The sequence below is a fragment of the Protopterus annectens genome, chromosome 4.part1 (genome assembly GCF_019279795.1).
Source record: "Protopterus annectens isolate FY-2018-M chromosome 4.part1, PAN1.0, whole genome shotgun sequence".
Classification (NCBI taxonomy): domain Eukaryota; kingdom Metazoa; phylum Chordata; order Ceratodontiformes; family Protopteridae; genus Protopterus; species Protopterus annectens.
In genome coordinates this window covers 1,015,376,575-1,015,404,547 of record NC_056734.1, presented here as the reverse complement: position 1 = coordinate 1,015,404,547, position 27,973 = coordinate 1,015,376,575, and the positions used below count along the sequence as shown (strand labels likewise).

At 42.5% G+C, this 27,973-nt stretch overlaps 1 protein-coding gene and 1 long non-coding RNA gene across 2 annotated transcripts in view; one reads left to right on the top strand and one right to left on the bottom strand.

Annotated features, from left to right (window-relative positions):
- RFC4 (replication factor C subunit 4) overlaps positions 1 to 27,973 on the bottom strand; it is a 1,279,614-nt gene that overhangs the window by 621,291 nt on the left and 630,350 nt on the right. The window lies entirely within an intron of this gene.
- The window catches only part of LOC122801165, a 42,012-nt gene continuing 23,031 nt past the window's right edge, over positions 8,993 to 27,973 (top strand). The window contains exon 1 of the long non-coding RNA XR_006364672.1: positions 8,993 to 9,254. This is a non-coding gene — a long non-coding RNA (uncharacterized LOC122801165). The remainder of the gene's footprint in view (positions 9,255 to 27,973) is intronic.

Below are 27,973 nucleotides of genomic sequence, written 5' to 3'. Positions count from 1 at the left end.
AGAGAATCTGAGATTACACATTTTTGTCTTAACCATCCAACTCATCAGCACTGTCTTGCTCTATAAGTAAGTTAGATTCAGTAGTACAGTTCTGACATCACAGAAAAACACTTAATCTAATCTTTCTAGTGCTATTTCTAAGAGAAAACACAAATCTAAGATAAACTTACTTATAGAGCAAGCCAGTGCTTTATGCCCAAGGTGGTATCTTATGTGACCCTCAACTAGGCCATGCACCTACCCACCTTCTTTCCCAACCCTCAAAACTGGGGGAAGGAATTCTGCACTCGCTAGACTGCACAGACAATTCAGATACTATATGGACTATACTAAACCCTTCAGAAAAACAAACCAGCTGCTTGTCAGCTTTGCCCCAGGGGCAGAGGGGAAGCCCATTGACAAGCAAACCATCTCCAAATGGATATCACACTGTATCCATTTCTTCTACAGACTACATGGGAGCCCCCCCCCCAAGTCTATTCATACCTATTCCACTAGAGCAGCCTCCACTTCCACAGCCTTCCTCAGAGGTGTCCCCACCAGGGGCATCTTGGAAGCTGCGACCTGGACCTCTGTCCATACCTTTACAAAGCATTACCACCTACCTCTTTTTTTTCCTACGTCTAGGGCAGGGTTTGCCTCTGCAGTTCTGCAGGTCTTGCTGACCCATGTCTAGGGCTCTAACCTATCCTTCCACCCCTCTCCTCAGCTTTGGGAATCCTCCCACAGGTGATGACTGCAACAGTGAAACATGAAGAACATAGTACAGTTGTGTACACTTACCATAAATGTAGATGTTCGAGTGTATTCACTGTTGCAGTCCTAGTTTCCTCCCTCCATCCCCCTTATATCCTCTTCCCCTAGGGGGACATAAGCTTCCCATGGTGGCTTTTAGCCACCAGGACCACTTTACCTTATTTCCTTGTGCTTCTGATGAGTTAGGGTAAGAAAAACTGATGTAATGACATTGGCTGCCTTGCTTTATATCACTGCCGACCTGATACCAGACTATAGGTGACTGCAGCTGATGCAGAAAAACATTGACTCTGGTATTCGGGCCGGCTGAGGGCTACCACAACAGGGATAACCCACAGGTGATGACTGCAACAGTGAATACACTCTAACATCTACATTTATGGTAAGTGTACACAACTGTACTTTTTGTGTACCCTATGATTTCTTGTTGAGAAACCTCTGTGATCTCTCCAAATGTTGCAGGTGTCTGGTGAGGTGCATGCAAAAATAAGCTGAAGAAATTGAAGTACTCTATTATTGGTCTGATGAGGGCCAAGTATAATTGAATTCTAATATCCTTAGGTCTAGATACAATGTTTTTACTTATGCTACATAGAATGATTTCCTTACTAATATGGATACATGGTGTGTCAAAGTTCAGATTGCTATCAACCTGAGTACCCAGATCACCTACAAGTTCAGACTTCATGTTCTTCAGAAAATGCAAGCCAACACAAAACCTGTTGTCCAAGCAACATTGTAAGTTTGAAAGAGCAATATTTAAAATCTGTCCCTATTTTTGGGTCTTTGTCCCCCATTATTTAAGGCTTTGTCCTGATTCCTGGAGTTAGGATGTTGAGCGGTATGATGGGCATACCCCCACAACTCCCTGTGGACCTGACCACATGGTAGCTGCTGAATTCTGTCAAGGAAGGAGTGCTTTCTTTGCACTGGAAGCAAATTTATGTAACATTTATTTTACTTTGTTATGCTGTTTTTCTTATTGAACTGATAAAGGTGTTTAGCTTAAAGGCCTTTTCAGCCAAGACTTGGACTTTATGAGCAACAACAGAAAATAACAGAAACAAATGTAGAGGTACATTGTACTGATGAATAATATTCAAATACTGCAACTGCAATATTTAGTAATCTAGTTATGCAAATGTAAACGTTTGACAATAAAGGACATTTGAATGTTTAATAATGTGTGGTCACATAAATTCTGTAATGAAAGTATTGATCTGAAATACCGTCAATTAGAATCTGAAACATTTGCATTTTTCACCAAAGAGGTGTTCCGTTATTTTTTCCTGAAAGTTAGAAGATATTACCCTTCTCTCATGTCCACTGGCAGATTATTCTAGCAGGTAGGTAGAATATATGTTTTCAAGGAAGAGGAGGACTTCAGACTCTGATATTTTGCTGTGCAAGTTTCTACCATTGAGCAGTGCTACCTTGCTATTGTCTGAATTAGAATGCGATAAGTAGGTGTGTCCATGAGCTGAACTTTGCCTAAAAGACACTATTGGCACAGACAAGACATACACTGAAACGATGAGATGTTCAGCCCATCCCTGGCAAAGCAGGAAGATGTGTAGTAAAAAAAAAAAATAAAATAAATAAATTAATCCCAGATAGACGTATGCTGGATTCCCCAAATAACACCAATTAACTAGCCAGTTGTTGAAGCCAATTCATTTATCTTTGAACATTACTCTTCGTGGTGGCAGAATATAATTCAGCATCACTAAGATGAGGAAAAGCTCAACATTGTCTCTCTACCTCTTCCAGGGTGCTGCACCTAAGGTTGGTCACTCTTACATGGGTAACCATAAGGTCATAGTCCTATTTAAGGCAGTGAAGGATTCACTGTAGCTGCACTGCCTTACAGCTAGCAGTCTGGCAAAAGAAGAGGTATAAACAAGCTGTGAACCCATGATGATAAGAGCAGCACTAGTTTTCTTAGAAGTTTTACTGCAGGAATTATACAAAGATTGATAAGACTGAGAAACTGCAGTGGTTCCACCTGTTGTTTACTGTCTGGCTACTTCTACCTTTAGTCCCATCACAATTGTCTGTATTTAAGAATCAAAATCCCTCTTCTCATTCTCTCATCAGGAGTAAAACAGTTTCACTTAATCCTAGGCTGGTTCCTGAGAAGTAGCTCATAGGTTCTTTTTCATCAATAGTCACATTCCAGATGTTGCAGGGGTTGTATTCCTCTCTTGGTTGAAGCGCTGAGTAGCACATTAATCAGCTCACACAATAGATCACCTAGCTGTCCAATAGTCTGAAATTTAAATTGAAGAGGGTCCCATGGAAACAGTAAGTAGTCAACTTTGTATTAAAATATAAGATGCTACAAATATATATGAATTGTGTATAAAAACTGGAGTAATTTTAGAAGTTATTACATAAACGTAGCACTTTGGTTAAGTATAACAGTTAAGTAAACTTAAGCAAAAATAAGTTGAAAGTGTATACATATGTTAAAGCTGACTACTTGTTCAACTTGGTTTTGTACTTCAGTATTTGTTTTTGATGTTCTTCATCTCACATTGCTGCAGTCCTTACACTTGGGTAGTCCGCTGTCCTCGGTCGGCCCGAATATCAAAGTATTAGGCTGACGTCGGTCAAGGCGCTTAAGACTGACATCAGGACGTTAGGGTACAAATGCGCATGACCGACGTCATATCCTCAGTCTTTTTTGCCTCATGGTCCGATGCAGAAGCAGCGTTGCAAGTGCCGTTCGGCGTTCTGAAATTTTTCGAATTCGGAGTTTCAGACAGAGTCAAAGTTGGCTAAGTACCCGTTGGGAATATTTTAGTTTTTCTTGCCTCAGTGGTTTACGGATGTCAGAAAAAGTGAATAACTGTATTTCTTGTGGGAAGCAGATACCGCATAGGGATTATCATACTTTGTGTATTCCTTGTTTGGGGCCTGAGCACGACGTTGTTGGGTGTCGCTTTTGTGCTAGGTTCAATAAGCGCACTATTAGCGAAGGTTAGATTGTGCCAGGTTGGTCTTGAGCGGTGCAATTATAATATGCCGTCGGATGCTCCGGCGCCGCTTCTTCAAGAAGCGCAAAGACAAAGCAGCTAAACCCAGGCAAGAAGAGTCGTCCGTGCGGATGCCGGTTCTTTAGAGGTCAGTGGAACCGGTGGTTCCACCGGAGGCTTCTCTGGAGTCCCAGGGGGAGACTTTGATATTGCAGGATGTGGCCTCTCAGGAGGCAGGTCAGGCTGAAGGGGCTTCTCAGGTTACTGTACTCCCTCCCTTCCTAGGGTGGTTAGGCCCTCTCCTTCTGTTTCCAAGGCTTCTCCCAGAGGCAGGCCAGGTTTAGCTTCTGTTGGTGTCACTCCTAGTTCAACAGGATCTGTGCCCAAGAAGCACATGCTTAAAATGGCAGAAGATTTAATTACTTTGATTAGAGGTTCTTTGCCCCTCCTGATAAGAGGCCTAGGGTGGAACCAGAGTTGGGGAGTTTTGAGCAGGCTTGGATGTTTCAGAGTCTTCGGCTGAAGACTTGCAGGAGTACTCTCCTTATTCTGATTCTGATGCAGATGATTCGACTCCTTCTGCTTCTCCTCCAGAGGATTTTTCTTTTCAGAGACTCTTCATTCCATGAGGGAACATTTTAAGTGGGAAGGTCAGGACTTCTCTGATTCCAGGAAAAGGCTTAGGGAATTTTGCTTTTACCCCAGCATAGGCCTTTGGCTATACCACCTGTTCTGGATGTTGTGGAAGATGTGTTTGCAGAGGCTTCACTTAATCCTGATTCTTTGCCTCCTGCTCCTGTTAAACCGGATAGGTATTACAGGGTGCCTGAGGCTCATAAATATCTTTATAAGAGTCCTAGGGCAGACCCAGAAACTGTTAGTCAGGGACCTAAGGGTGTCAAGGCCTCTGTTGTAAAAAATCCGGTTCCTCCAGATAAAGAGGCCAGAGCTTTGGATAGATGGGGAAAGAAAGTCTATACTTCTTCCACCTTAGCTATGAGGGCTTTGAATTGCCAGTTTCACATGTTGAAATATCAAAACTATCTTCTTTCTCAATTGAAGTCTAAGGTAGATGCTCTGGCGGAAGGCATTGAGTGTAAAGAATTACAAGATTTGGTGCATGTCTCGGAACAGGTGGGTAAGCATTCTTTGCAATGTGGTTTTGATGCTGTACAGGCCTCGTCTAGGGTGGCTGCCACTGGTTCAGTTCTTCGCAGGCACGCCTGGCTGAGGGATCAGAATTTATCTGACCATGTTAAGACAAGGATTTTGGATGCTCCTTTACAGTCTGATGTGTTGTTTGGTTCACCTGTGGAGTCAGTCTTGAAGAAAATGGAAGACAAGGCTAAGTCTATGCAGGCTGTTAAAGATTTCTTGCAAGTTCAGCCTCCAAGTTTAGTAGGAATTGGCCTGCTAAGGGGTGGACGTATCCTTCTTATGATTCTCAGTCTAGGGGTAGATCTAGCCGTGGTAGGGGCAGAGCTCAGAGTTCCTTCCGACCTAGAACGGGAGTTCACCTGCACAGTCTTGGTGAGGGCAGGGGCCAGTCCTTTCGTAAACAGGCCCAATGACCTACCTTTTCAGCTGCCAGATCCTTCTTGCCTGGCAGCACCTTTGGGAGGAAGGTTGGCACTCTTCAAGGAAAATTGGAGTTTGATTACTCAAGACAGATGGGTATTGGATATCATACACCAAGGTTACAAGTTTTATTTCCATACCTTGCCTCCTTTCAAAGGCATGCCAGACGTTCCTCCTCAGCAAAGACTAGAGGCTCACAAACAAATTTCTCTGCTACTTCAAATAGGGGCCATACAACCGGTCCCTCCACCAGAAGTGGGCCTAGGATTTTATTCTCGCCTGTTCCTAGTACCAAAGAAGGGGAACACGTGGAGACCAATTTTGGATTTATCTATCCTCAACACATATCTGGACATTCCCAAGTTCAAAATGTTGACGTTACAACAGCTTTTGCCTCTGCTGGGCAAAGATCACTGGATGGTGACTCTGGATCTCAAGGAGGCTTACCTTCATGTTCCTATCAGGCTCAGTTGCAGGAAGTATCTGCGTTTTCGGGCTGGGACTTCTCATTATCAGTTCTCTGCATTGCTCTTTGGCTTATCTACTGCGCCCAGAGTGTTCACGAAAGTTCTGGCTCCAGTGATAGCTTTCTTCAGGCTAGGAGGAATACAGATCTATCCTTATTTGGACGATTGCCTGATTCTGGCCCAAGGAAAGGACGAACTTCTTCATCATTTACAGTATGTGATAGCAGTGCTAAGATGCCTGGGGTATTCTGTGAACGAAGTAAAGTCCAGTCTAGTACCCTCTCAGGACATGTGCTTTCTGGGTGTGAGACTGAATACAGCATCCCAGATGGCCTTTTTGGCCCCGGACAAACAAAAGAATCTTTCTCTTTACTTCCATCAATTGTCTCATCAGTCCAGGCTGACTGCAAGGACAGTCCTTCAAGCCTTGGGGTTCATGGCATCTTGTATTCTGGTGCTTCCCAATGCCAAACTGCATATGAGGAAGCTACAATGGTATCTCAAAAATGTATGGACACAGCACTGCCAAGATATGGACACTGTCATTCAGATAATACCTTGCATTCAAAAGGAGTTTTTGTGGTGGGCTCAGGAATGTCACCTAAACAAGGGACTCTCTGTGACCCGACCAGAGGCGAGTCAGATTCTAACGACAGATGCCTCAGACAAAGCTTGGGAGCTCATCTAAATGGAAAGTGGGTACAAGACACGTGGCCTGCCAGACTTCAACATCTACATATCAACTTGAAGGAGATGTTAGCAGTCCAATTTGCATTAATAGCTTTCAAGGATTTACTTCTTCCAGGGCAGGTGTTGGTTCTAACAGACAACACAACTGTCATGTGGTACATCAACAAGCAAGGGGAACGATTCTTATCCTCTATGCAGACAAGCAATGATTTTGTGGGAGACTGCTCTCAGTTTACAGCTGAATCTTCAGGCAAGGTTTCTGCCGGAGCACAGAACTCCTTAGCAGATGTGTTGAGCAGACAAATTATGGATCCCCACGAGTGGAAATTGGATCCTCATGTATTTCAGAAATTGACAGTGTTATGGGGAACTCCAGACATAGATCTGTTCGCTTCTCCACTAAACTACCAGCTGCCAAAGTTTTGCACAAAAGGTTTCATCCCACAGCTTGGAAAGTGGATGCTCTTTCATTCAATTGGAGCAATCTTCATGTGTATGCCTTTCCACCTCTGCCTCTCCTCCCAAAGGTACTCCTGAAGGTCAGACAGGACAAGCCAAAGATGATTTTAATAGCTCCAGATTGGCCTCGACAGCACTGGTACCCATTACTGAGAAGTCTGGTGCGGGAGCCTCCATGGCCTTTGCCTTGATTCCACACCTGCTGTCTCAGGAGAACAGTCATTTACTCAATGTCAAACTTCACTCTCTTCATCTAACAGCCTGGCATATTCTGTTTTAAACCCTGGAGGGTCTCAGCTTCCACAGCAAGTTTTGAATGTTATTTTGGAGGCCAGAAGGCCTAGTACAAGGAAAGTGTACGCAGATAAATGGAAGAGATTTTTATTTTGGAGTACAGCAAAGGAATTTGATGTTTCTCAGCCTAATTTAAGTGTGGCTCTTCAATATCTTACTGAGTTACTGGACAAAGGTTTGTCCTTCTCTTCTATTAAGGTTCATGCTGCAGCAATTTCTGCTCACTATGACTGTGTGTGACCCACCATTGTTTTCTCATCCGTTGTTTAAGCAATTCCTTAGAGGGGCAAAGAATATAAGACCCCCACGTAGAGCTCCTACTCCTGCTTGGGATCTCAATTTTGTGTTGGAGAAACTCACTCTACAACCTTTTGAGCCTGCAGCTACTGCCGAGTTGAAATATTTATCATGGAAGACTGCTTTTTTGTTGGCCATTACCTCTGCGAGAAGGGTTTCTGAATTACAGGCCCTTATGGCGGTTGAGCCTTTCTTAATTTTCCATAAGGATAGGGTATCTTTGCGTACTAATCCTTCCTTTATGCCTAAAGTGGTTTCTAGTGTGGCTTTAAACCAAACTATTCATTTGCCTACTTTTTATGCAAACCCCAAAATAAAGGGAAAAGATTTTGCACACTTTGGATATACACAGGCAGTTGCGATATTATTTGAGCAGAACTAAAGGATTCAGGCAGTCTCAGCAGTTATTTGTTTCATTTGCTTTGGGTTCTCAGGGCAAGCCTGTGTCAAAACAAACTATTTCTAAGTGGATTGGGTTTTGTATTGCTTTCTGTTATTCCCATCATGGTAAGGAGATTCCAGCTGGGATTAGGCCTCATTCCACTAGGGCTACTGCCACTTCTACAGCATTTTTAAGGGGTGGCAACTAAAGATATTTTGGAGGCAGCTACTTGGAGTTCAGTGCATACTTTCTCTAAGCATTACCACCTTCCACTTTACTCTAAATCTAGGGCTGGTTTTGCCACTGCAATTTTACAAGGCATTTTGGCAGCTCCTACTGCTTTATAGTTTTGCCATCCTCCCTTACCTCTGCTTTGGGATTCTACCCAAGTGTAAGGACTGCAGCAATGTGAGATGAAGAACATAGTACAGTTTTGTACCTACCATAAATGTAGATGTTCGAAGATCCACATTGCTGCAATCAATTTACCCTCCCTCCTTCCCTCTGTAGTTAGAGGCGGTTGTGTGGTTTGGGTTGTGAATATTGTGGATATTGTATATATTGTACATATGATTAGTGCAAGGGTGGTTGGTTGTTTTTTGCTGTCTTTTGGTTTTGACCTTTCTTTTTAGGGTCTTCTGACATCTAGGGCAAGAAAAGACTGAGGATATGACATCGGTCATGCGCATTTGTACCCTGACGTCCTGATGTCAGTCTTAAGCGCCTTGACCGACGTCAGCCTAATACTTTGATATTCGGGCCGACCGAGGACAGCGGACTACCCAAGTGTAAGGGCTGCAGCAATGTGGATCTTCGAACATCTACATTTATGGTAGGTACAAAACTGTACTTTTTATACCTTACTGCTTGTTGCTTCATCATTTAACCTTGAATTCATGCTGGGGGTGGGGGGGTCTTGGCTAATACATGACTGTTTTCAGTAACTGATTGGTTTTATGGTTAAATAAAGGAACCAGGAAAAGTTTGTATATTTATCTGATGAAGTTTCCAATGGGGAAATTAAAGTGCTTATGTGTATGTGTTTTATAATCATCTTATCTTATTCAATAAACAATTGAACCTTTAGCCAGAAGAGTTTTGCATGTAGTCAATTCCGCTGCAATTTCTGAGTTGGATTCTACAGAAAGTTCCAGAATGTCTTCCTCTGACATGTCCTGTTCAGCTGCATCCTGTGTCGTCTGTTGCTCCTTCATATGGGAACTGATTGGCACATCACTTCATACCATTGCCTGCATCAGGGTTGCCACTGTTTTTTGGTCTTTCGTTATTGTGCAACTCCAACTGAACTTTTGTAATGGTCTCCTGCTGAAAACTCCAGAGCATCATCATGTGGTAAGTGATCAGATGCTTCCCGTTCTACCTGTTTATCCTTAATTTAAGGAGCCATTGTTCCATCATGCTGTGACATTTTCTACACTAAATTTTTATCTTTGCAAGTAATCCATAACTTCAGTTTCTATTTAAGTTCTCCATTACTTATCCTGTTTTCTTCTTTCCTGCTTTGTGTTTTTATTTCTTTTTTTGTTTTGTACAAATCTGAAGTAGTTAACTTCATTTGTCAGCACCTTTGGGAATCGGATCCGACCTCGGATCCAAGCTGGCAATCTTTCATAGCTTAGATCTGAGCTCCTAGCTCCTCCCCTTCACCCATAATCCCCTGCCATCCTTGACTGACCTCAGATCTAGTTTGCCGCGCTTCTTGTCAGCAGCTAGGTTCTTGAGCTCCTGGTATCGCAGGGTTTTGTAAGAGAAATTTCTCATTTTTTCTTATCCCCCTTACGTGTGTGTGTGAGCGTTGAGTGTTCAGGTTCCCTTTTTGGTGTAAAACTTCCTAGTTTAAACCCTTTAGTTAAACTTTCCCTCCCTCCCCTTCGCTGGTCGTTAGTTTTTGTGTGTTTGGGGCCTAACGAGTGGGGTTTTTTTAGGATGTCTGAGGCCCCTAAACCTATCTTTTCTAAGTGCACAGAGTGTGGCCATAAGCTCTCCCCAGCGGATGGCCACACTCGGTGTGTGCGGTGCCTTGGGGTTGAAATGTTCTATCTACGCGGCGTTCAACCCCAGGGCACTGAAGGACCGGAGGTCGAAGTCAATCCTAGTGGGACTTTTGCCCCTGGATTCAGCTTCGGCCTCCGGTGCTTCTGTGGCCTCCTCCCCGGCTTCGGCGGCGGCCACTCCTGCCTCTCTCCCTCTGGTTGGGACTCAAACTCCCATTGCAGCGCCGGAGGAGAGGGAGGCCAGGAAAGAAAAAAAGGAGGGAGAAGCACCACAAGCGGTGGGCCGAGGCCTCTGCTTCGCCCCCCCCGGCTAAGCGGTCTTCTCCCTCCAGGGCTTCTAGGTCTCCTCCTTCTCGGCTCCGGTCTCCGTGCTTCTCACCTGACCCCGAGGAGGAGGAGACCCGATCTCCGTCGAGGTCATCGAGGCGGCACTCCCGGCCAGCCTCTGTGGCCTCTGCAAGATCAACTCGCAGCCTTTCCGACGCAGATTTGGACCGGATGATGTGAAGGTTTCTCCAGGCCCAACTGCAATGGGAGTGCTCCTGCCGCCCCCCCCCCCCTCTGGGGGGGGAGCTCGACACCCTTCCTTGCTCCGATAGCTCCTTCGACCCGCTTCCCGGGTTCGGAGCCGAGCAGCCTTGGAGCCGGGGGTGGGTCGGCACCGACAGTATCGGGTACTTCGGCGCCGACTCTTCCCTCGAGCCTGTCGGGCCTGTTTTTGTTGGATCCGGGCTCTCGGAGCAGTGGGCTGAGCATCGGATCCGAGGGAATCCGTGTGTCTTCGGCTCCGTCTAGGTCGGAGCACACTGGTCCGTCGGATCTGATGGCTTTGGCGCCAACCCCGATCCGTCCATCGGATCCGAGTGAGGGTTTGCTCTCGGATCCCAGAGAGAGCTGCTCTCCCTCTGCTTTCGATGTGGTGGAGAGGGCACTGTCGAGTGCTTCCAGGCCCCCGGTCCTTGCTTCGGCTCTGCCCCGCACTCCCTCTCTGCTGGGTCCGGCTTCCGTCACCCGGCCCCAGGGACAGCCTGCTTCGATGTCCCAGGTCATTCCCTTGGAACAGGACGTGGCTGGTGAGACTTCCCCGGACAGCCCCCTCGAGGACGTCCCTCACAAGCAAAAGTGCAAGAGGAGGCACGTGGACTGACTGACACGGATTTGGATGAAGGGGAAGGCTCCCCTAGGTCACCCCCCGAGGATGTCTCCTTTGGAGACATCATGGAAATGTTCAGGATAAGAGGAGGGTGGTCTGCCCCCAAGGCTTCCTCGGACGAATCTGTGTTCCTGGAGGCATTCGAAGCAGACCCATCTACCTCTTGGGTGTCCCCTCCGCCCGACCCCTTAGTGGCCCTTATTACCTCTAGGGCATGGAAGGAGCCGGACACTGTGGAGCCAGTCCCCAAATGCCCGGACAAGATACTTAGTCCTCCCTCCGAGAGGTCCCATTGGAGCAAGGGTCCCCCCGTAGATGCCATGTTGGTGGCGGCGGCCAAGAGGGAATTAGCTCAGGAGAGTCCCTCGGTTCATCCACCGAGCATGGAGTCCCGTTTGATGGACTGTTTAGGGAAGCGGGCTTTTAGTTCAGCGACCTTCTCGGTGAGATCTCTGAACTACATGGCACATGTTATTCGACTGCAGCGGGACCTTATCAAAGAGTACGCTGCGTCGCCCCCAGTCCATGTCGGTAGAGGACAAACTATTGTACTCCACTCGAATGGCCACTCTCAGGTCTATATCTAACACCTCTATGCGGCTGTTGTCCCACGCCACAGAGGGAGCTGCTAGAGCCAGCGGAACAGGCCTCGTCATGCGGCGTCAGGCCTGGTTCCGGCATTGCGATTTCACGGAACCCTTCAAGGCGTCATTTGCGAATGCCCCTTTCGATGGTTCTGCCCTGTTTGGCAAGACCGTTCGTGAGACTTTGGTCCAGAGCGAAAAGGAAGGGAAGACGTCTGCTGTCGGAGTCCGCTTCTCTGCTCCCCAGAGGTCCTTCTCCAAGAACCAAAAGGGACAGAAGAAGATGTGGTTCCGGAAGTCGCAACAATCCCAGTCTGCTCCGGATCCCCAGTACTTCCGTGGCAGAGAACAGGGTGGATGCCGCCCTAGAGGCAGAGGGGGCCCGAGGAATGGTGGGTCCAGAGAAGCTTTCTCTGACCGGCCCACCCAGCGACCTTGAGGGGTTGCCCGACTTCTCCTCTCTGGAGGCAGTCTGGGGACATTTTTCGAGGCACCTGGGAGCTTGGGAGTCCATCACAACAGACCGCTGGGTGCTTCGCATCATATCCAGAGGATACCAAATTCCCTTTTCTCACATCCCTCACCAACCCAAACGCCTCCCCGACATCCCACCTGATCAGAGGGAGGCTGCAGCTACGGAAATTCAGCACCTCTTAGGAAAAAGAGCCATCCAACACGTCCCCCCAAACCAGTTCGGATCGGGTTACTACTCCAGGTTCTTTAAGACGGGGAACCTAAGGCCAATCCTCGATCTCTCCCTCCTGAACCTGTCAGTAACCAAAGAAAAGTTCCGGATGGTCACCCTTCAATCCATTCTCCCCCTGTTGCGGGAGAGCGACTGGATGTGCTCGATAGACCTCAAGGATGCGTATTACCACATATTGATGGACAAACGATCCAGGAGGTTTGTCCGCTTCCGGACAGTCATTATCAGTTCAGAGTCCTTCCCTTTGGTCTCACCTCAGCCCACTGTGTGTTCACCAAGGTATTAGCAGTGATAGCAGCCCACCTGAGTCTTCAGGGAATGCAGGTGTTTCCATACCTAGGCGACTGGCTCCTGACCGCCCCAACAAGGCATCTACTTTGCTCAGCCAGGAATTACTTTCTCCACCTTGCTCCCCGGCTGGGGATCACCGTCAACACGGACAAATCCTTTCTCAACCCGACTCAGGTGATGGACTTTATCGGGGCCAGATTAGACACCAACAACTTACTAGCCTTCTTAACCACCGAACGACTTCACACCCTGAGGCTTCATGTGTGGGCCATTTTACTATAGTCGGCTCCCCTGGCGGGATTGGTCCTGAGGACGCTGGGCTCCATGGTGGCCGCAATTACCCTGCTCCCCATGGCCCGCCTGAACATGAGGGTTTTGCAGTGGACTCTAAGTCCAATGGTCCTTCCGTCGATACCCTCTCAGTCACCCCATTCCCCTCAGCAAGGCTTGCAAAAGGGCTGTCGCATGGTGGTTACAATCACCGGACCTCCAAGCGGGACGCCCTTTCTCCATGGCCCCTCCACTCGCCACGGTGACCACGGACGCCTCTCGTCTCGGGTGGGGGAAGCATTATGCAGGCAGGACGTGGAATGATAGAGACCTCATTGCATATAAATGTTCTAGAGATGAGGGCAGTGCTGTTGTCGTTGCAAGCACTTCAGAGCCTTCTTCCTACAGGAACAGTTCAGTCAGACAACATGTCGGTGGTCTGGTACATCAACAAACAGGGGGGAACCAGGTCGTACCCACTCTGTCGAGAAGCTATGAGAGTGTGGGAATGGGCGATCTCCACCAACCGCTTTCTTATTGCAATGCACATTCCGGGACGGTCCAACATCCTGGCGGACAAACTCAGTTGCACCATTCTGTCTCCTTACGAGTGGTCTCTCAATCCCCAGGTAGCGAAGCGGATATTTGCCATATGGGGACAACCCTGTTGCAATCTCTTCGCCTCTCCTTCAAACACAAAATGCAACAGCTACTTCGCTCTAATTCCCGAGAGACGCTCTGGTGCATGCTTGGCCTTCCGGTCTACTCTATGCTTTCCCTCCTCTACCTCTGATGTTGAAGCTTCTACAGAAAGCCAGTCATTTGGGGAGCAAAATGATCCTCATTGCCCCATTCTGGCCTCGTCAAGCATGGTTCCCTTACCTCTGGTCTCATCTGGTGAATCCACCTTGGATTCTAGATCCCCTCCCGGATCTGATTTCTCACCCCCTAGGCCTCCCAGTCCCGAACCTGGACAATCTCAAGCTTATGGCTTGGTTGCTCCAGTTCCACTCGTAGCTAGGACTCCCGATATCTCCTCCCCAGTTAAAGCTATCCTAGTAGCAGCACACAAGCCCTCTACTAGGAAAGTCTATAGGAGTAAATGGAAATGTTTCGCTATTTGGGCAGAGCGTCAGAACCTAGACCCTTTCACAGCTCCGTTGCCCGCCGTCCTGGATTTCCTTTCAGGGCTTTTTCATCAGGAGGCTAGCTGTTCCACAGTCAAAGTTCAACTAGCAGCTATATCTAATTACCACGTGGGACATGAACTGGGCCCATTGATCACCACAAAGTTATGGAAGACCTTTCTGAAGGGCACCTTCCTACTCAGACCTCCAATAAAGGAAGTAGTGCCTCCCTGGGACTTGACTTTAGTACTTCAGGCCTTGACAGCTCCCCCCTTTGAACCTGCAGCTTCAGCTGATCTCAAACATTTGTCATGGAAAACAGCCTTTCTCGTTGCTATCACTTCAGCTAGGAGGGTTTCTGAACTTCAAGCCCTATGTGTAAAACCTCCTTACTTGACCTTCCACAAGGATAGGGTTTACCTCAGGACCAATCCCTCGTTCTTTCCTAAGATTGCCTCCGAGGCAAATATTAACCAATCCAGTAATCTGCCAGTTTTCTTTCCTGAATACCAGAACAAAGGAGAATACAAACTACATTCTCTAGATGTGCATAGACAGCTGCATTTTTACATTCATAGAATGGCTGGTCATAGACTATCCGACCAGTTGTTCGTCTCCTTTGCCAAATTTAATTTAGGTAAATCTGTGTCGAAGGTCACCTTGTCGAGGTGGATTTCACAATGCATCCTTTTGGCTTATGAAAGTTCTGGCAGGCCCGCACCTCAGGGAGTCCGTGCCCACTCTACTCGGTCCATGTCTACTTCTGCTGCCTTTTGGTCTAGAGTACCCCTGGATGATATTTGCTCAGCAGCCACTTGGGCTTCACCTCATACCTTCATCAACCATTATAAATTAAATATTATCTCCAGAGGGAGAGCATCCTTTGGCTCTGCAGTGCTCCGGAACATCCTTCCATGAAGGCCGCCCAAGGTACAGGTAGCTGGGGACTCTGTCCCAAAGGTGCTGACAAATGAAGTTAACTACTTCAGATTAAGAAGTTATGTACTCACCATAACGTTCCATCTGAGTAGGTAGACTTCATTTGTCTGCAACCGTCCCACCCTCCTTCCCCCTGACCTTCGGATGTTATTTGGCCGGAAGTTTTTACTCTGCCCTTTAAGGAAGGTAGTTAATTTCCTTTTTCAGCCTTATTGGTTATGGGCAAACTTGATCTGAGGTCAGTCAAGGATGGCAGGGGATTATGGGTGAAGGGGAGGAGCTAGGAGCTTGGATCTAAGCTATGAAAGATTGCCGGCTCAGATCTGAGGTCGGATCCGATTCCCAAGTCTACCTACTCAGGTGGAATGTTATGGTGAGTACATAACTTCTTATTTTCCATATCCAGGTTCTTCTGCCTGTAGTTCTCTTCAAATATCGTTGGTGCTGCTTTTTTATACTGATTAATTTTACTTTCTCCTTTGCATAAATATACTAACAAAAACGTATTGAAGCACAATTCTGAACAGGTAAACAAGCCAAAAAAATGCCTAGTCAGAACACGAATATGGTCAAAAAAGACTCAGTACAACCATATTCGTGTTCTGACTGGGCATTTTTTGGCTTGTTCCTTTGCATAAATGTTGCACCATATCACATATCTTTCTTTCCCATGTCCGTATTTCTTTTTCACATGTATCCCACTCCACCTATTTCTCTTTAATTTGTGGACTAATTTTTCCATTATTCTGTGACATACCTCATGCTGGAGTTTCAATATTAACTCCTTCATTTCACAGATATAAGAATTTCAACTAACTTTAGTTTCAGTTAGTTTAACTTCTACCTTACTAATCTTCTGTTCTACATTCCCCTTTTGTTTTATTTTCTTCTGTTGTGAAATTTTCCATATCTGGATGCCTTTACCTATATTTCTCTTCAAATATCTTTGGAGCTTTTTGTAAGTATTAGTATGACTTTCCCCTTTGCTTAAATATTGCACCATATCAGATCTCTTTTTCTTTCCCATGTCCATATTTCTTTTTTATACCTCAAAAATCTCTGGGTTTTATTTCATTATATTTTCATGCTTCCTCTGTCACTTCCTTTTTCCAGGCAGCCAAAACTTTTTTTGTCTATGTTATGTTTTTCATGGATCTGTTTCATTAATGAATGCAAATTTGTATTTGAAGCTTTTCTTGTGCAAGTATTTTTTTTCCTCTAATTTCTCCCACTCTTTTTCTGTCTTTTATGACAGGAAATCATACACTTATATAAAAGAAAACAAACCAAATTGATATATTTTCAGTTGCAAACATTCTACATCACATATAATATTCTATACAGTCATTGCCAATTGAACATTACATAGCTCATTCAAACCCTGCCTTCCCACAAGCCTTACTCCTTTTCAAAAGCTTTATTCTGCATTTATTGTTCACACAGTTCCTGTCCTATGCTATCCCTTTCTCAAGCTCCCACGTCCAGTTCTCTTATCTCTGTTAATATGTTCACAAGTTCTAATACAGTGGGTTTAGACTTTGATTTTTGTTTTCTAATAATTCCTTTTTTGGTAACCATCAGAATTAAACTTAGCAAGGCCTTACTATGTCTAGGCAATTCAGACCCTGTATCACAGCTCAAAAAAAAAAAAATTCCTTAGTTGCACCAATTTATTCACCCAGTATTTCTGGCAAAGAAGTCTGCAGGGAATTTTGAAGTCTGCCAACTTGCTATACGCGTTCCAAATTATCCCTTTCTTTCCCATCATACCTCCAACATGTCCAGTCTACCTGAGGAAAAATTATTTGGAGTCTGCTGGGCTATAAAATACTTATCAAACACTTCCAGAAAAATCCTAAATCTTCTAGACTTTGTTGCATATTTAGGAGCCACACATATCCTTCCAGTGTTTCTTTGTGAATTCCTTATCCATTATCTCTTTCCAATCCATTTTACCACCCTCTGATTGATTCCTATAGGCATCAAACAATATATTATACGCCCTACTAATTATCCTTTTTTTTTTTTAACAAAGCAGCTTCTGTTTTAGATTCAACTAAAAACTCTACCAGTGCTGGACTTTTACTTAGAGTATGGACAAAGAAAAAGGAATATGAGGATCCTGATATTAGTCCTTGATAGGGAAGGCAGTCTCTAGCCTGCAGTCTAAATTTATTCTTGGTCTCTTCCCGTTCTATTACCTTTCCCTCTCTAATTATTTATTCCAATATATTGGTTTCTTTGCCAGTTTTCTCCAGTAAATTCCACCCTCCTTGTCTATTCTCTGTACCCCTTATTGTAATCATCCCATGTTGGCAGACTTTCTTCTCTCAATTTCCCTGTTGGCTTAGATCTTAGAATACTTTTTGCAACTTTATGAATATAATATTCTGTATGTAGATTGTTATTCTCCTTAAGGATCTGCATCCAAAATCCCAGTCTCTCCTTATTTCTTGAGCTCCCCTCATTTCATCATCTTTTTCCACTTTGAATTGTGCCTTTCTCCTTGTGCTATGTGTAGAAGTCTTAACTGTATAGCTCTGAAGTATCTCTTGTTCTGTTGGAAGAATCAGCTACTTGACTCTTGCCCTCTTTGTCTCCCAGATAAAATCCTTAAACTCTTTATTAATTGCTATTGACAACTTCTCTGGTTTATAAAAATATGCCTGGCCTGTGTATAAAACCAAAGGGACTTAAAGCATTTTCACTGCTTGTATCTTGCTATGCATATCAATAAAACAGAGCTTCCAGTTTCTCAGTTTTTGTTTTAGCTTTTGTTTAGCCTCTTCCCACATTTCCATAACTGCCATGACTGAATCATTTTTAATCCATACTCCTAAATTTATTTTATGTCCCAATAAATATGGATATTGCTGAACCAATTTGTTTGTGGGTGCATTGTTTACAGCTATTGCCTTTGTTTTTATCTTCATTATTTTTTTTATCCAAAAGAGACTTGAAACTGTCAGAATGTTCCACAACACTGAAATGTCCTTTCCTGGTTTATGAGGTACAAGAGATAAAGCTTGGTCCAACTGGCGCAAAGCTAAAACAACTGAAAACAAACATACCTAGAACTCAGAAACAAAACAAAAAAAAAATGATCAGAACCGACAAAGTAAATGACTATCATAGCATACAAATTAAACATCAACATAATCCTAGAAAGTTTTGGAAAGCTATTAATAATGTTCTTCAGCCAGGAAAATCTAAGACTGCTTCCCCTACTACTACAGACACCTCAACTAATATCGCCATCCAATTTAACAAATTCTTTACTGAATCCATACTTGCAGTAGCTAATTCTCAAAGCTCCCTTGATCCCAGTCTAAAGTACATACACCTTACTAATAAAAACATCTTTCAACCTGTCTCTGTAAACTTGATTAAAAATTACTCAAAAAGCTAAAACCAACCACATTAGCTGCAGACAAACTCCAAGCTGATTTTTTTAAAATTGCCGCTGACATAATAGCATATCCAGTAACCATCCTTATCAACCGCTCCATCTCTGAAAGACTAGTCCCTGATCTCTGGAAGGTCTCCCATATTATTCTCTAGAGGGGCCAACTCAAAAGAACTAACAAATTACCACCCCATAGCTGTACAGTCTCCTCTCAAAAATACTGGAAAGGTGCATTCATATACAAATTATGGAACACCTCAACACACAAAAATATCTAACATTCAACATGGATTCGGGCCTTACCATAGCACAACCACTGCTCTCATGTCATTCACACACACAGTTAATGGGCATAGAAACAAAGTCAAATATGTTTCGGCAATCGTCCTAGACCTTTCCAAGGCATTTGATATGGTTAATCATAACAAGCTCATAAAAGCTCTGTCAGAACTAAATCTTAGCCAATCCACTATCTCATGGTTTCGTAGTCACCTAACAGAGAAGACAGCAGGCAGTTAAATGGTATCAGGAGCTATCTATTCTGCTCCCAGTAACAATAAGGGTTCCACAAGGCTCCATTCTTAAACCTATGTTATTTACTATATTCACCAATAACTTTTACTCCTCTACTGTCCACTCCTCAGTCATCCAGTAAACAGATGACTCTACATTAGTCTGTGCATCCTTTTCCCTTCAGAAATGACACCAACAAAATCAAGCTTCCTTTCTCTCTGTCTAATCTTGGTTCACTGACCACCAACTAATACTCAGTCCAAACAAAACTTATCTTCCAACCTACACGACATACCAATCCTGACCCCTCATTTAACATCCTATCCAATAGCAAAACTATCATAGCTCCTGTAACCCACACAAAGCTTCTTGGCATTGTAATTGACTGTAACATGAAATTTGATATCGATATCTCTCTCACCATAAAGAAAGTCCAAAACAACTAGGTACACTATATAGAAATAAACAGTTCTTAACAAACAGTGCTAGGGCCACTATTGCACGCACACATCTCATCTCTACACTACTTTATGCCTCTCCTATTCTCACCAACCTTTGAAAATCTGACTTAACCAAACTAGAAGCCTGCTATAATAAAATCTCCAAATTCCCTACTAACAGTTTTTATAGATCACACCACTGTCTAGCTCTCAAACAGTTCAACTTGCTTGAACTTCCTCACCTAATTCTGTATAGTCAACTTACCCTGTCACATAAAATTCTGTATTAGCCAGAGGAAATCCCTTCATTACAAAACTTGATAATTCCATACTCCTGCACCAGAAACCTGCTCTTCACTCATAAACTCCTCCTTAAAGGGACAATTCTAGGGATTTTTTGTTTGGATTCTGGTCTTTGTTTACATTTTAAGTCTGGCTTTCTGGGCATATCCCAACTTTGGCTGCAGGGGTTGGGGGAGAGTGCTTACAGGGAAGCTTCAGAGGTGTTGGGCAGATTCCTTCTCAAATTGCAGTTGTACTTACAACAGCTCTCACTGAGTCATTCATTAGTTTCAACTGTCCTTTTTATTCTCACAGAAACTAGTTTTTCAGGGATGTTCTGACTTGACTTGCTAATACCCTGCAGGAAAGCATCTGAGCAGTGCAAAGTTAAAACACTGGTAAACAGAGTTTTGAGTGAATTTCATTTAATATTTTAATTTTGTGATGATTTCTAAATGCTAGCTAAGTGCAATGATTTCATGTCACAAATGCCCTAACGTCTGTAGAAAGCATCTGAAAGATGCAAGCTTCAAACAGTAGTAGAAACAGTCTTGTTTCTTTTTTCAGGTTAAAATGGATCTCTGAATACTACCTAAGTGTGATGGTTTTCTTACCTGCTAATAGCTCTGTAAAAAGGCACATGCCTAATACAGGGTGCAAACATGAGTAGATAGTCTTCAGTTCCTTTGTTTTGTAGTCTGCATTGCTTATATAAACTTAGAAGGCTGCTGGAATAACACAATTTGTGTTATTGTGCATTTTCTAAAGGATAAGAAGTCTGAGCTCAAATATGTCATTATTTAGTGAATTTCAACTTCATTGATTTTGAGGAAAAGTGAACATTTTATGAGCAACAGACCAACGATATTAGATGACAATCTGGGCATTCATAAAAAATGTGGACAGTTGTGAGGTATGGGCCTGACACATTGATCCATTCCTTTAATTTCATATTTTTATGTTGTGCTGTTCTCGTGCATTTCATGCTATACATGCTGCATGTTGGTGACATACTGGTTGCACTGTATGATATGCTCTTAAGCAGTTGTATGTCTCTTTCTACGTTACAGCTTTTATGCATTTGTACTTGATTCCACTGTTATCTGTAGACAAGTAACTGAATTGATACAGTGTGGGGGGTTTGTTTTCATTATGTCTCTACTGCCTGACCAGTGGCTAATTCCCTGTCGGACAATCCGTAGTCCTACATGGCAATTTTCAAACTGTTGTTGCCGTTCCAACTTGGTCACATGAAGGCAACGTCACAGCAGTGACGCATCTAGTTTCCTACCCTCTTCACTACCTTATTCTCTAAAACCTTGCCCTTCATGGCAAATTAACACAAAATACATAATTTCAATTGCATGTCTGTTGTCTCCTGACTTCATAGACTGCTTTTGCACATTTATATATTGTGTCACTGTAGGGCTGCCATATCTCCACATGCCCAAAGTGGGATTTTTGTATGAAAATGTCCCATTTTGTAGGACAAACCACACCTACAATCAGTGCAAAGGACAGGACTTCATTTTACTACCAAAATAAAAGGTATTTTTTTTTATAATTTGATTTATTTATACTGTTTCACATAATATTTAAATGTTTCAAAGATACGATAATGGAATTATGCATGTATTGAAGGAAATGCAATTTTTTGCCCTAAAATTTTCATCAATTTCCTGCAGGATCAGTAAAGTATTTCTTACTCTGATATGTGACTTTTTTTTTTTTTTTTTTTTCACAGGACACAACTGCCCAGACAGTAGCAGTCCTGCATAAAGTGGGACATGTGATAACCCTATGTTACTGAAACTGTATGCAGCCTAATCATCTGTCACTAAATGCAAATTAAAACCAAACTAATCTTTTTCCACTACCAAAAACCTTACCATTGACAATTCCACATTCACCAACTAGAGCCAAACTACACCCTCCTTGAAATCGTTACCAACACCAAGCATTCTTGGCATCATTATTGATGAAGAACTAAAATTTGACACCCACATCCACTCTGCAATCAAGAAAACCCACCAGAATTTAGGTCTCCTCTACAGACACAACCACTTCCTAAGCCAACCTCTACCCGTCAAACTATTGCATCCACCTTCGTACTCCACTCCCATATGTATCATGCCCCTCTTCACCAATATCCATCTTGGCCTTTGGGCCAAACTTGAATCTTGATATCACAAAGTCTCCAAATTTGCAACCAATTCAAACAACTCAGCCCACCAATCACACTCCCTCCTCACCCTCAGCTGGCTTGAACTACCCAACTACCTCAGTTACCTAACCTACAACTCACCATTGCCCACAAGGTCATCTTTAAACCTGTGGACTGCCCAGCTCTCGCTACTTCCTTAAAACCTTACATTCCCAACCATTCACTGATATCCAAAAAACAAAATTCCCTTCAGGTCCACAAACCTCCACAACCTCCTGGACATCTACTGCTGTGCCACTCCTTAGCTAAACAGTGGAAGTCTGTCCCCACACACCGACCCAACCTACCTAACCATACAGATTTAAAATCTCCGCTACTCACTCATCTTTCGTCCTAATGGGAAAGCGCTTGCCACACTCGAACTTAAAACCCTAGCCCCTCATTCCACCTTGCACTGAATCTTCCAACTACCTTTAATATTACTTCAAAATCATCACACAAAAACAATCCCTTACCTACAAAAACATTTTTTTTTTACCTAATATCAATTGTACTATAATCTTCAATCAAATATGTACTATTACCATCTCCATACATAATATTTTCATAATCTACTAATGGCTAGTCGATATATCTTTGGAAATATGCCTACAATTGAGTTTATACAAAAATTATTAACTTTATGTAAATGTTGACATTTCTGTATTGAATTATGTCACTCATTTCAATAACATTGTGACAAGCCAGTTGCAAATATCATGGATTTCATCTTAATGTTTAATTAGCAGTATGAACGATCTCCTTTTGTAACATGTGTAATGTAACTTGCAATTATTGTGTAGCTTTTCTCCTTGGGCCTCCACTGATAGTGTTTGTCGTGGCCCAGTGCACTTCCCCGGTCATCAAACTTAAATGTAATAAAAAAATAAGTGGTGCAGACAGAGGAATCCTTAACTACAGTCCAGCTGCCGTGCTCAAGTGGCATAAAGGGAATAAAGCACTAACCACGGACCATCTCTTCTTTGTTTGGTTAGCAGCTTTGGTGACTGAGAGAGCAGCAAGGAGGGAGGGTGTTCATTGATGATGCTTCCTAAGGTGAGGTTTGGTCACTAAAGCAGAGCTTTCCTCAAAAATAGTCAATGAGAGTGGGGGATGTAGAAGGTTAACGGAGCTAGGGCATATTAAAAAAACTCCACAGGAGGGAAGCACAGATGTCTGAGCTCCCAGGGTACCTTTAGGATCCATGACTGTATCCACAAAATGCCAGAAAACACCTGGCATAGGAGGATGTCTGGTAGACTCTGCCTAGAAGTGGGCCACTGTTAGCTGGGCTGGTACCATGATCTCTGGAGGAATAAGAACAATTAAAGCAACACATGGAGTATTATAGCACCCTGTTGAGGCAAAGAGAAATTAATTTTTGTATATTTTATCAGACAATGTAAATACAGTGTAGAAATGGAAAATTGTCTGTAAATGAGATGACAGGCCTCCCCTAGGACCCCTACTACCCATTATGAATGACGTAAACTACTTTGCAGCACTATAAAACTGGACAGTACTTACTCAATTTACAATGGGCATACTAATCTGAATTACACCTGAGCTTCAATCAAAAATATTCTTGCATTGATATTTCGGAATAAGACCCTGTGACAACCTCACGTTAATATTATTGTTTGCAGCTTAATACCTTTAAAGCAAGTGGACAAGTGAAAATCACTGACAGACTCACTGATAGGGCCCAGGAGGTCAAAATAGGTGAGGTCACCTGTAAAAGGTGGCCAGTCACTAGTGCAGTCCCCAGGGCTCTGTTGTGAGTCCACTCCTTTTTTGCATTTATTTCTCTGAAATGGAATCAAATGATGAAGATTTATGGTTGACTAAGTTTGTAGATGATTGCAAGCTGGAGGTTAATATTGACTCCTCAGCAGATTCAAGCATTCTTCAAGAAGGTCAATTTTTGACTAACAAATGATTCTGAAGCCATGGTCTTAATCTCCAGGCTAAGAAATGCATAATTGTACTCATTAGGAAGGCAACCTCCCTGCCAAATTACCATGTTGATAATACACCCCCTAAGAGTTGTCTCAAAGAAATGACTGCAACGTCAAGTCAAGTTTACCACCATTGATGTGCAGTGATCATGGGGTTAAGAATGTTTACTTGTTGCTAGATAACTCTACCAAACTGTAATCAAAGCCAATGCACACAAGGTTAATTACAGATTATAGGGAAGCAAAACATTGACTCTATAAAACTAACTGGAGTGAGGTGTTTAGTGTAAAAACTGAAGATGGTATGTGGAAAGTTTTGAAAGAGAAATTGTTCGAGTGCAAAAAGTAAAAGTAACATCACAATCTTGGCACGCAACATCAGGGGGTATATTTCCATAGGAACAAGAGACCTGATTACAGTGAGAGACCAAAAAATATAAGAAATGGAAGAGTGGTTGCAATATAATTTTGAAAACAAAAAATAAATGAGCTGGACAAACAGATAAAGCATAGTATTAGACAAGATCAAGGAAAATTTGAAGAAAATTTATATAAAGATATTCAGAATTATAGTAAACTGTGTAATAGATACATAAGATGTGGAGGGGGTAAAGATACACAAATTGATAAACTGTGTGCACATTCTACAATTTAGTCTCAGACACAACATTATAGATATATTTACAAAAATCATATGCAAGACCGTTTGACTCCACAAAAGGGGTGGTAAGTTGTCCTAGTGACATCCAGGGTAACCCCTGATACTGGAATCAAATTAAATTATATTTAAAAAGTACTGTGCAAACTGGCTCCAAACAAAGCGCATGGAGGAGATGGAATACGTAACAATGACCTGAGAACACTTCAGAAAGAACTGACACTACCATCACATTGATTATTCATTAGGTCATATAAATATGTGTAGATTCCTCAAGATTGTAGACATGCACTTATTAAACCTGTCTTTAAGGGAAAGGTGAGTAGGACAAAGCCATAATCATATAGACTCAAGTCTACTTTCATGTTGTGGAAAAATAAGAAGGTAATACTGGATAAGTTATTGTCAGAACTGGACAGGTTAGTACTTGAAATCATAGATCAGCGTGCATATGTTGAAACTAGATGTAATACCACCTTTAACATCATGTTCTATAACTATAATAAAAGCTATGAATGAAAAATTATGCTGTGATGGGATTTATTTAGATTTAACTACAGCCTTTGATATGGTCATCCAGTAAACACTGATCAATAATTTTATACTAGGTATTGATGCATTGTTGTTAAGATGCATAGCTTATAAATAGGACAAGTCAAGTGTCACACACCGACTCAACAGGTGTTAAGGTGTCCCACAGGGCTCTGTACTAGGCCCTTACTTCTTTATATTGTATCATTTAGACTGTACTTTTTCATTTGAGGTGTTCTACAGCTAATATGGTGACAACCTCAAATTGGGTAAACTCACTACAAGTTTTACAGATAAGGCATGTCTGCTAAATAATTTGCCTAAATTGACCATTATGGCCCCAGGAGAAAAATATGCTGCTAAATTAATCAAACACTAAGCATATGAGATTTGGGAGACATAAACTGAAAGGTGAATATTTAATACAAGACACAGTTATTGAAACTGTAGACTCATTTAAGGACCTGGGTATATGGGTTGATTCAGGTATGAGTTATTCTAATCGTATGAGCCAATAGGCTAATGATAGTTATAGAACCATATGTTGTATAAGAATATTTATAAAGTCTAGGAAATCAATCCATAATGAGGTCATTGCTTATTTTCATTACACCCAAATGTGCATATGGAATAACAGTATGGAAACCCTATAGGACAATAAGCATAAATGAACTATAAATAGTACAGCGGAAATATAAAAGGGCATCAATGGATGATAAAAATCAAAGTATTTTTGAAAGACTAAAATATCTGAACTTGCTCTGTGTCTCTTACCGATATTTAAGATGAGATCTTATTCAGGTATATAGGCCATTTAGGGAAAACTACTGCTGGGAATGTTTGGGATTATCTAAGTACTAGAGAATCGTCCAATAATGTATGTAGAACATTCTATAGGAATGAGAAGTGTTCTAATTGGTTCTCTGACAGAGTACATGATGCTTGTAACAGACTACCAAATAACATTAAAGCAAGTACTACTTAAGATATTTTTAAGAACAGCCTGGACATTTAGTATGAGAACAAGTGTTCTGGAAACAGCGTCCTTGAAACAGTCGTATGTATTTCTTTATGTATGTATGTAATGGTTAGGGATCTTTGTACGCACATAGACATTAGCCTTACCTTCGATCACCATGTGGCCACAGTTGTGACGAAACACTAATATGTTGGTCAACTTCTAAGTAAGACATTGCATCCAGCATCAAAGTGGTCATTATCCGACTCTACTCTACCCTTATCCAATAAATTATAGAGTACAATGCTCCCTCTGGTAGGTACCTGGACAGGAATAAGCAGTAGCTATAGTTACCTCAGACATTACTTACAAAAAGAATTCAAGGCATAACAAACCTGCTTATGAACCACACCTTAAAGCCATTTCACTTTTCCCTCTACTCACTCTCCTATGGATTGCTGAGGAGTTATCCATGCTTGTCTTACAAGGCATGTGCAAACTACACAGTTATGAACCACCTACATATTTGTAAGTATAAGAGTTACCAGAAAGACAAGGTCTAGGGACCTGAATTTTGTCTGTGACTAAAACGAAACGTGCTGGAAAGACAGCTATGTGTCCAGCAAACTGAACCCCCAATGAACCAGGCTTCCCATCTGTGTGAAGCTGAGTTCATCTGCTACCCAGTTTAAGTGCAACATAGACCAGTGAATGGGGATTAAGAATATTACAATGGTACTGGCACCCATGTCTTTTATGGACAGAGGTATCTTATAAATGCCTGCCTCTCAATGTCCTATTCAGATACAACACATCATTCATCTTTTGTGAAAACTAGGCTAGTCCTAGAAAGGCCCGTCTAATTATCAGGCTAGTAACACTCTATCAATGTCAACTATGTGCATGCCTGTCAGAATACATACAATATGTCTGTTGTGATATTGAAAATGAATAATTTTTCATATACAAGGCCAATTTTGGACCTCATTTTACAAGAACACCTAAATAAATTGATTCTCATACATTATCGGACAGATTATTATATCAAATTTCTCAGAAAAAGATATCAAGACCCTCAAACACAAAATGCATTTAGCTGGTTGCTCCAGCTGTAAGACACAAACACATACGTGCACACATGCACACACATACACGTATCTTCTTGTAATGCAGTTTACTACCCATGATACTAGCTGTGATTGCCATATATAGTAGAAAAAAAATTTCCAGCAAATTATTTAATGTTACTGCTTCACTATTGATGGTGCAGATACATGTAGCCTACCGCAGCACTCAAACTATAAGCTCAAGAATCAGGGCAAACCCAAAAAACAGTTGGAGACAAAGGCACATAATCAGAAGTAGATTTCACATATTGGTCTTGTATCGTTAATTACTAATATAACAGTTAACAGGTTGTACCTTAGCAAGCATTTCCTAAAGAGTACAAACTCTGGAACTCATGTTTGTCATTTACTGACTGCAATTTACCAACAGTTACCATAAGCCATACATTTTACAAAGTATAATCAAAAAATATGTGGAAAAAATCAAGGTCAGTTGAGAACTACATCCTCTGCACATACACACACAACCATCTCCTACAACCATGTTTTTGACGGTGTACCTGACATATCCTCTTAGGATCATATGAATTAATTACTGCATCTCAGCTCACTGCTGTAATAACCATACAGTGTCTCCTAATGCAACACTGTCTGCTCCTCTCAACGTCGTAGCTCAGGAATCAGAAACAAAAAATTAAAATCATGAACAGATTTTAAGTATTTATGTTGTACAAGTATAAAACTTTCAGAATAACAAGCTTTGCAGTAGCAAACATTTTCTGAAGGATATGAAGACTGAGGCTCACATGGTTGTCATTATTCGGCACAATAACAACTCCAGTGACTGCCCTTATTGACTGACGGCAAATCTTTGTCATTTACCATAAAAGAAAAAAAGATAATGAAGGCATGGGCATAAATATGAGTCTAAAATGATTTAATAACCTGACTACTGTGGTTCGATTAATAAG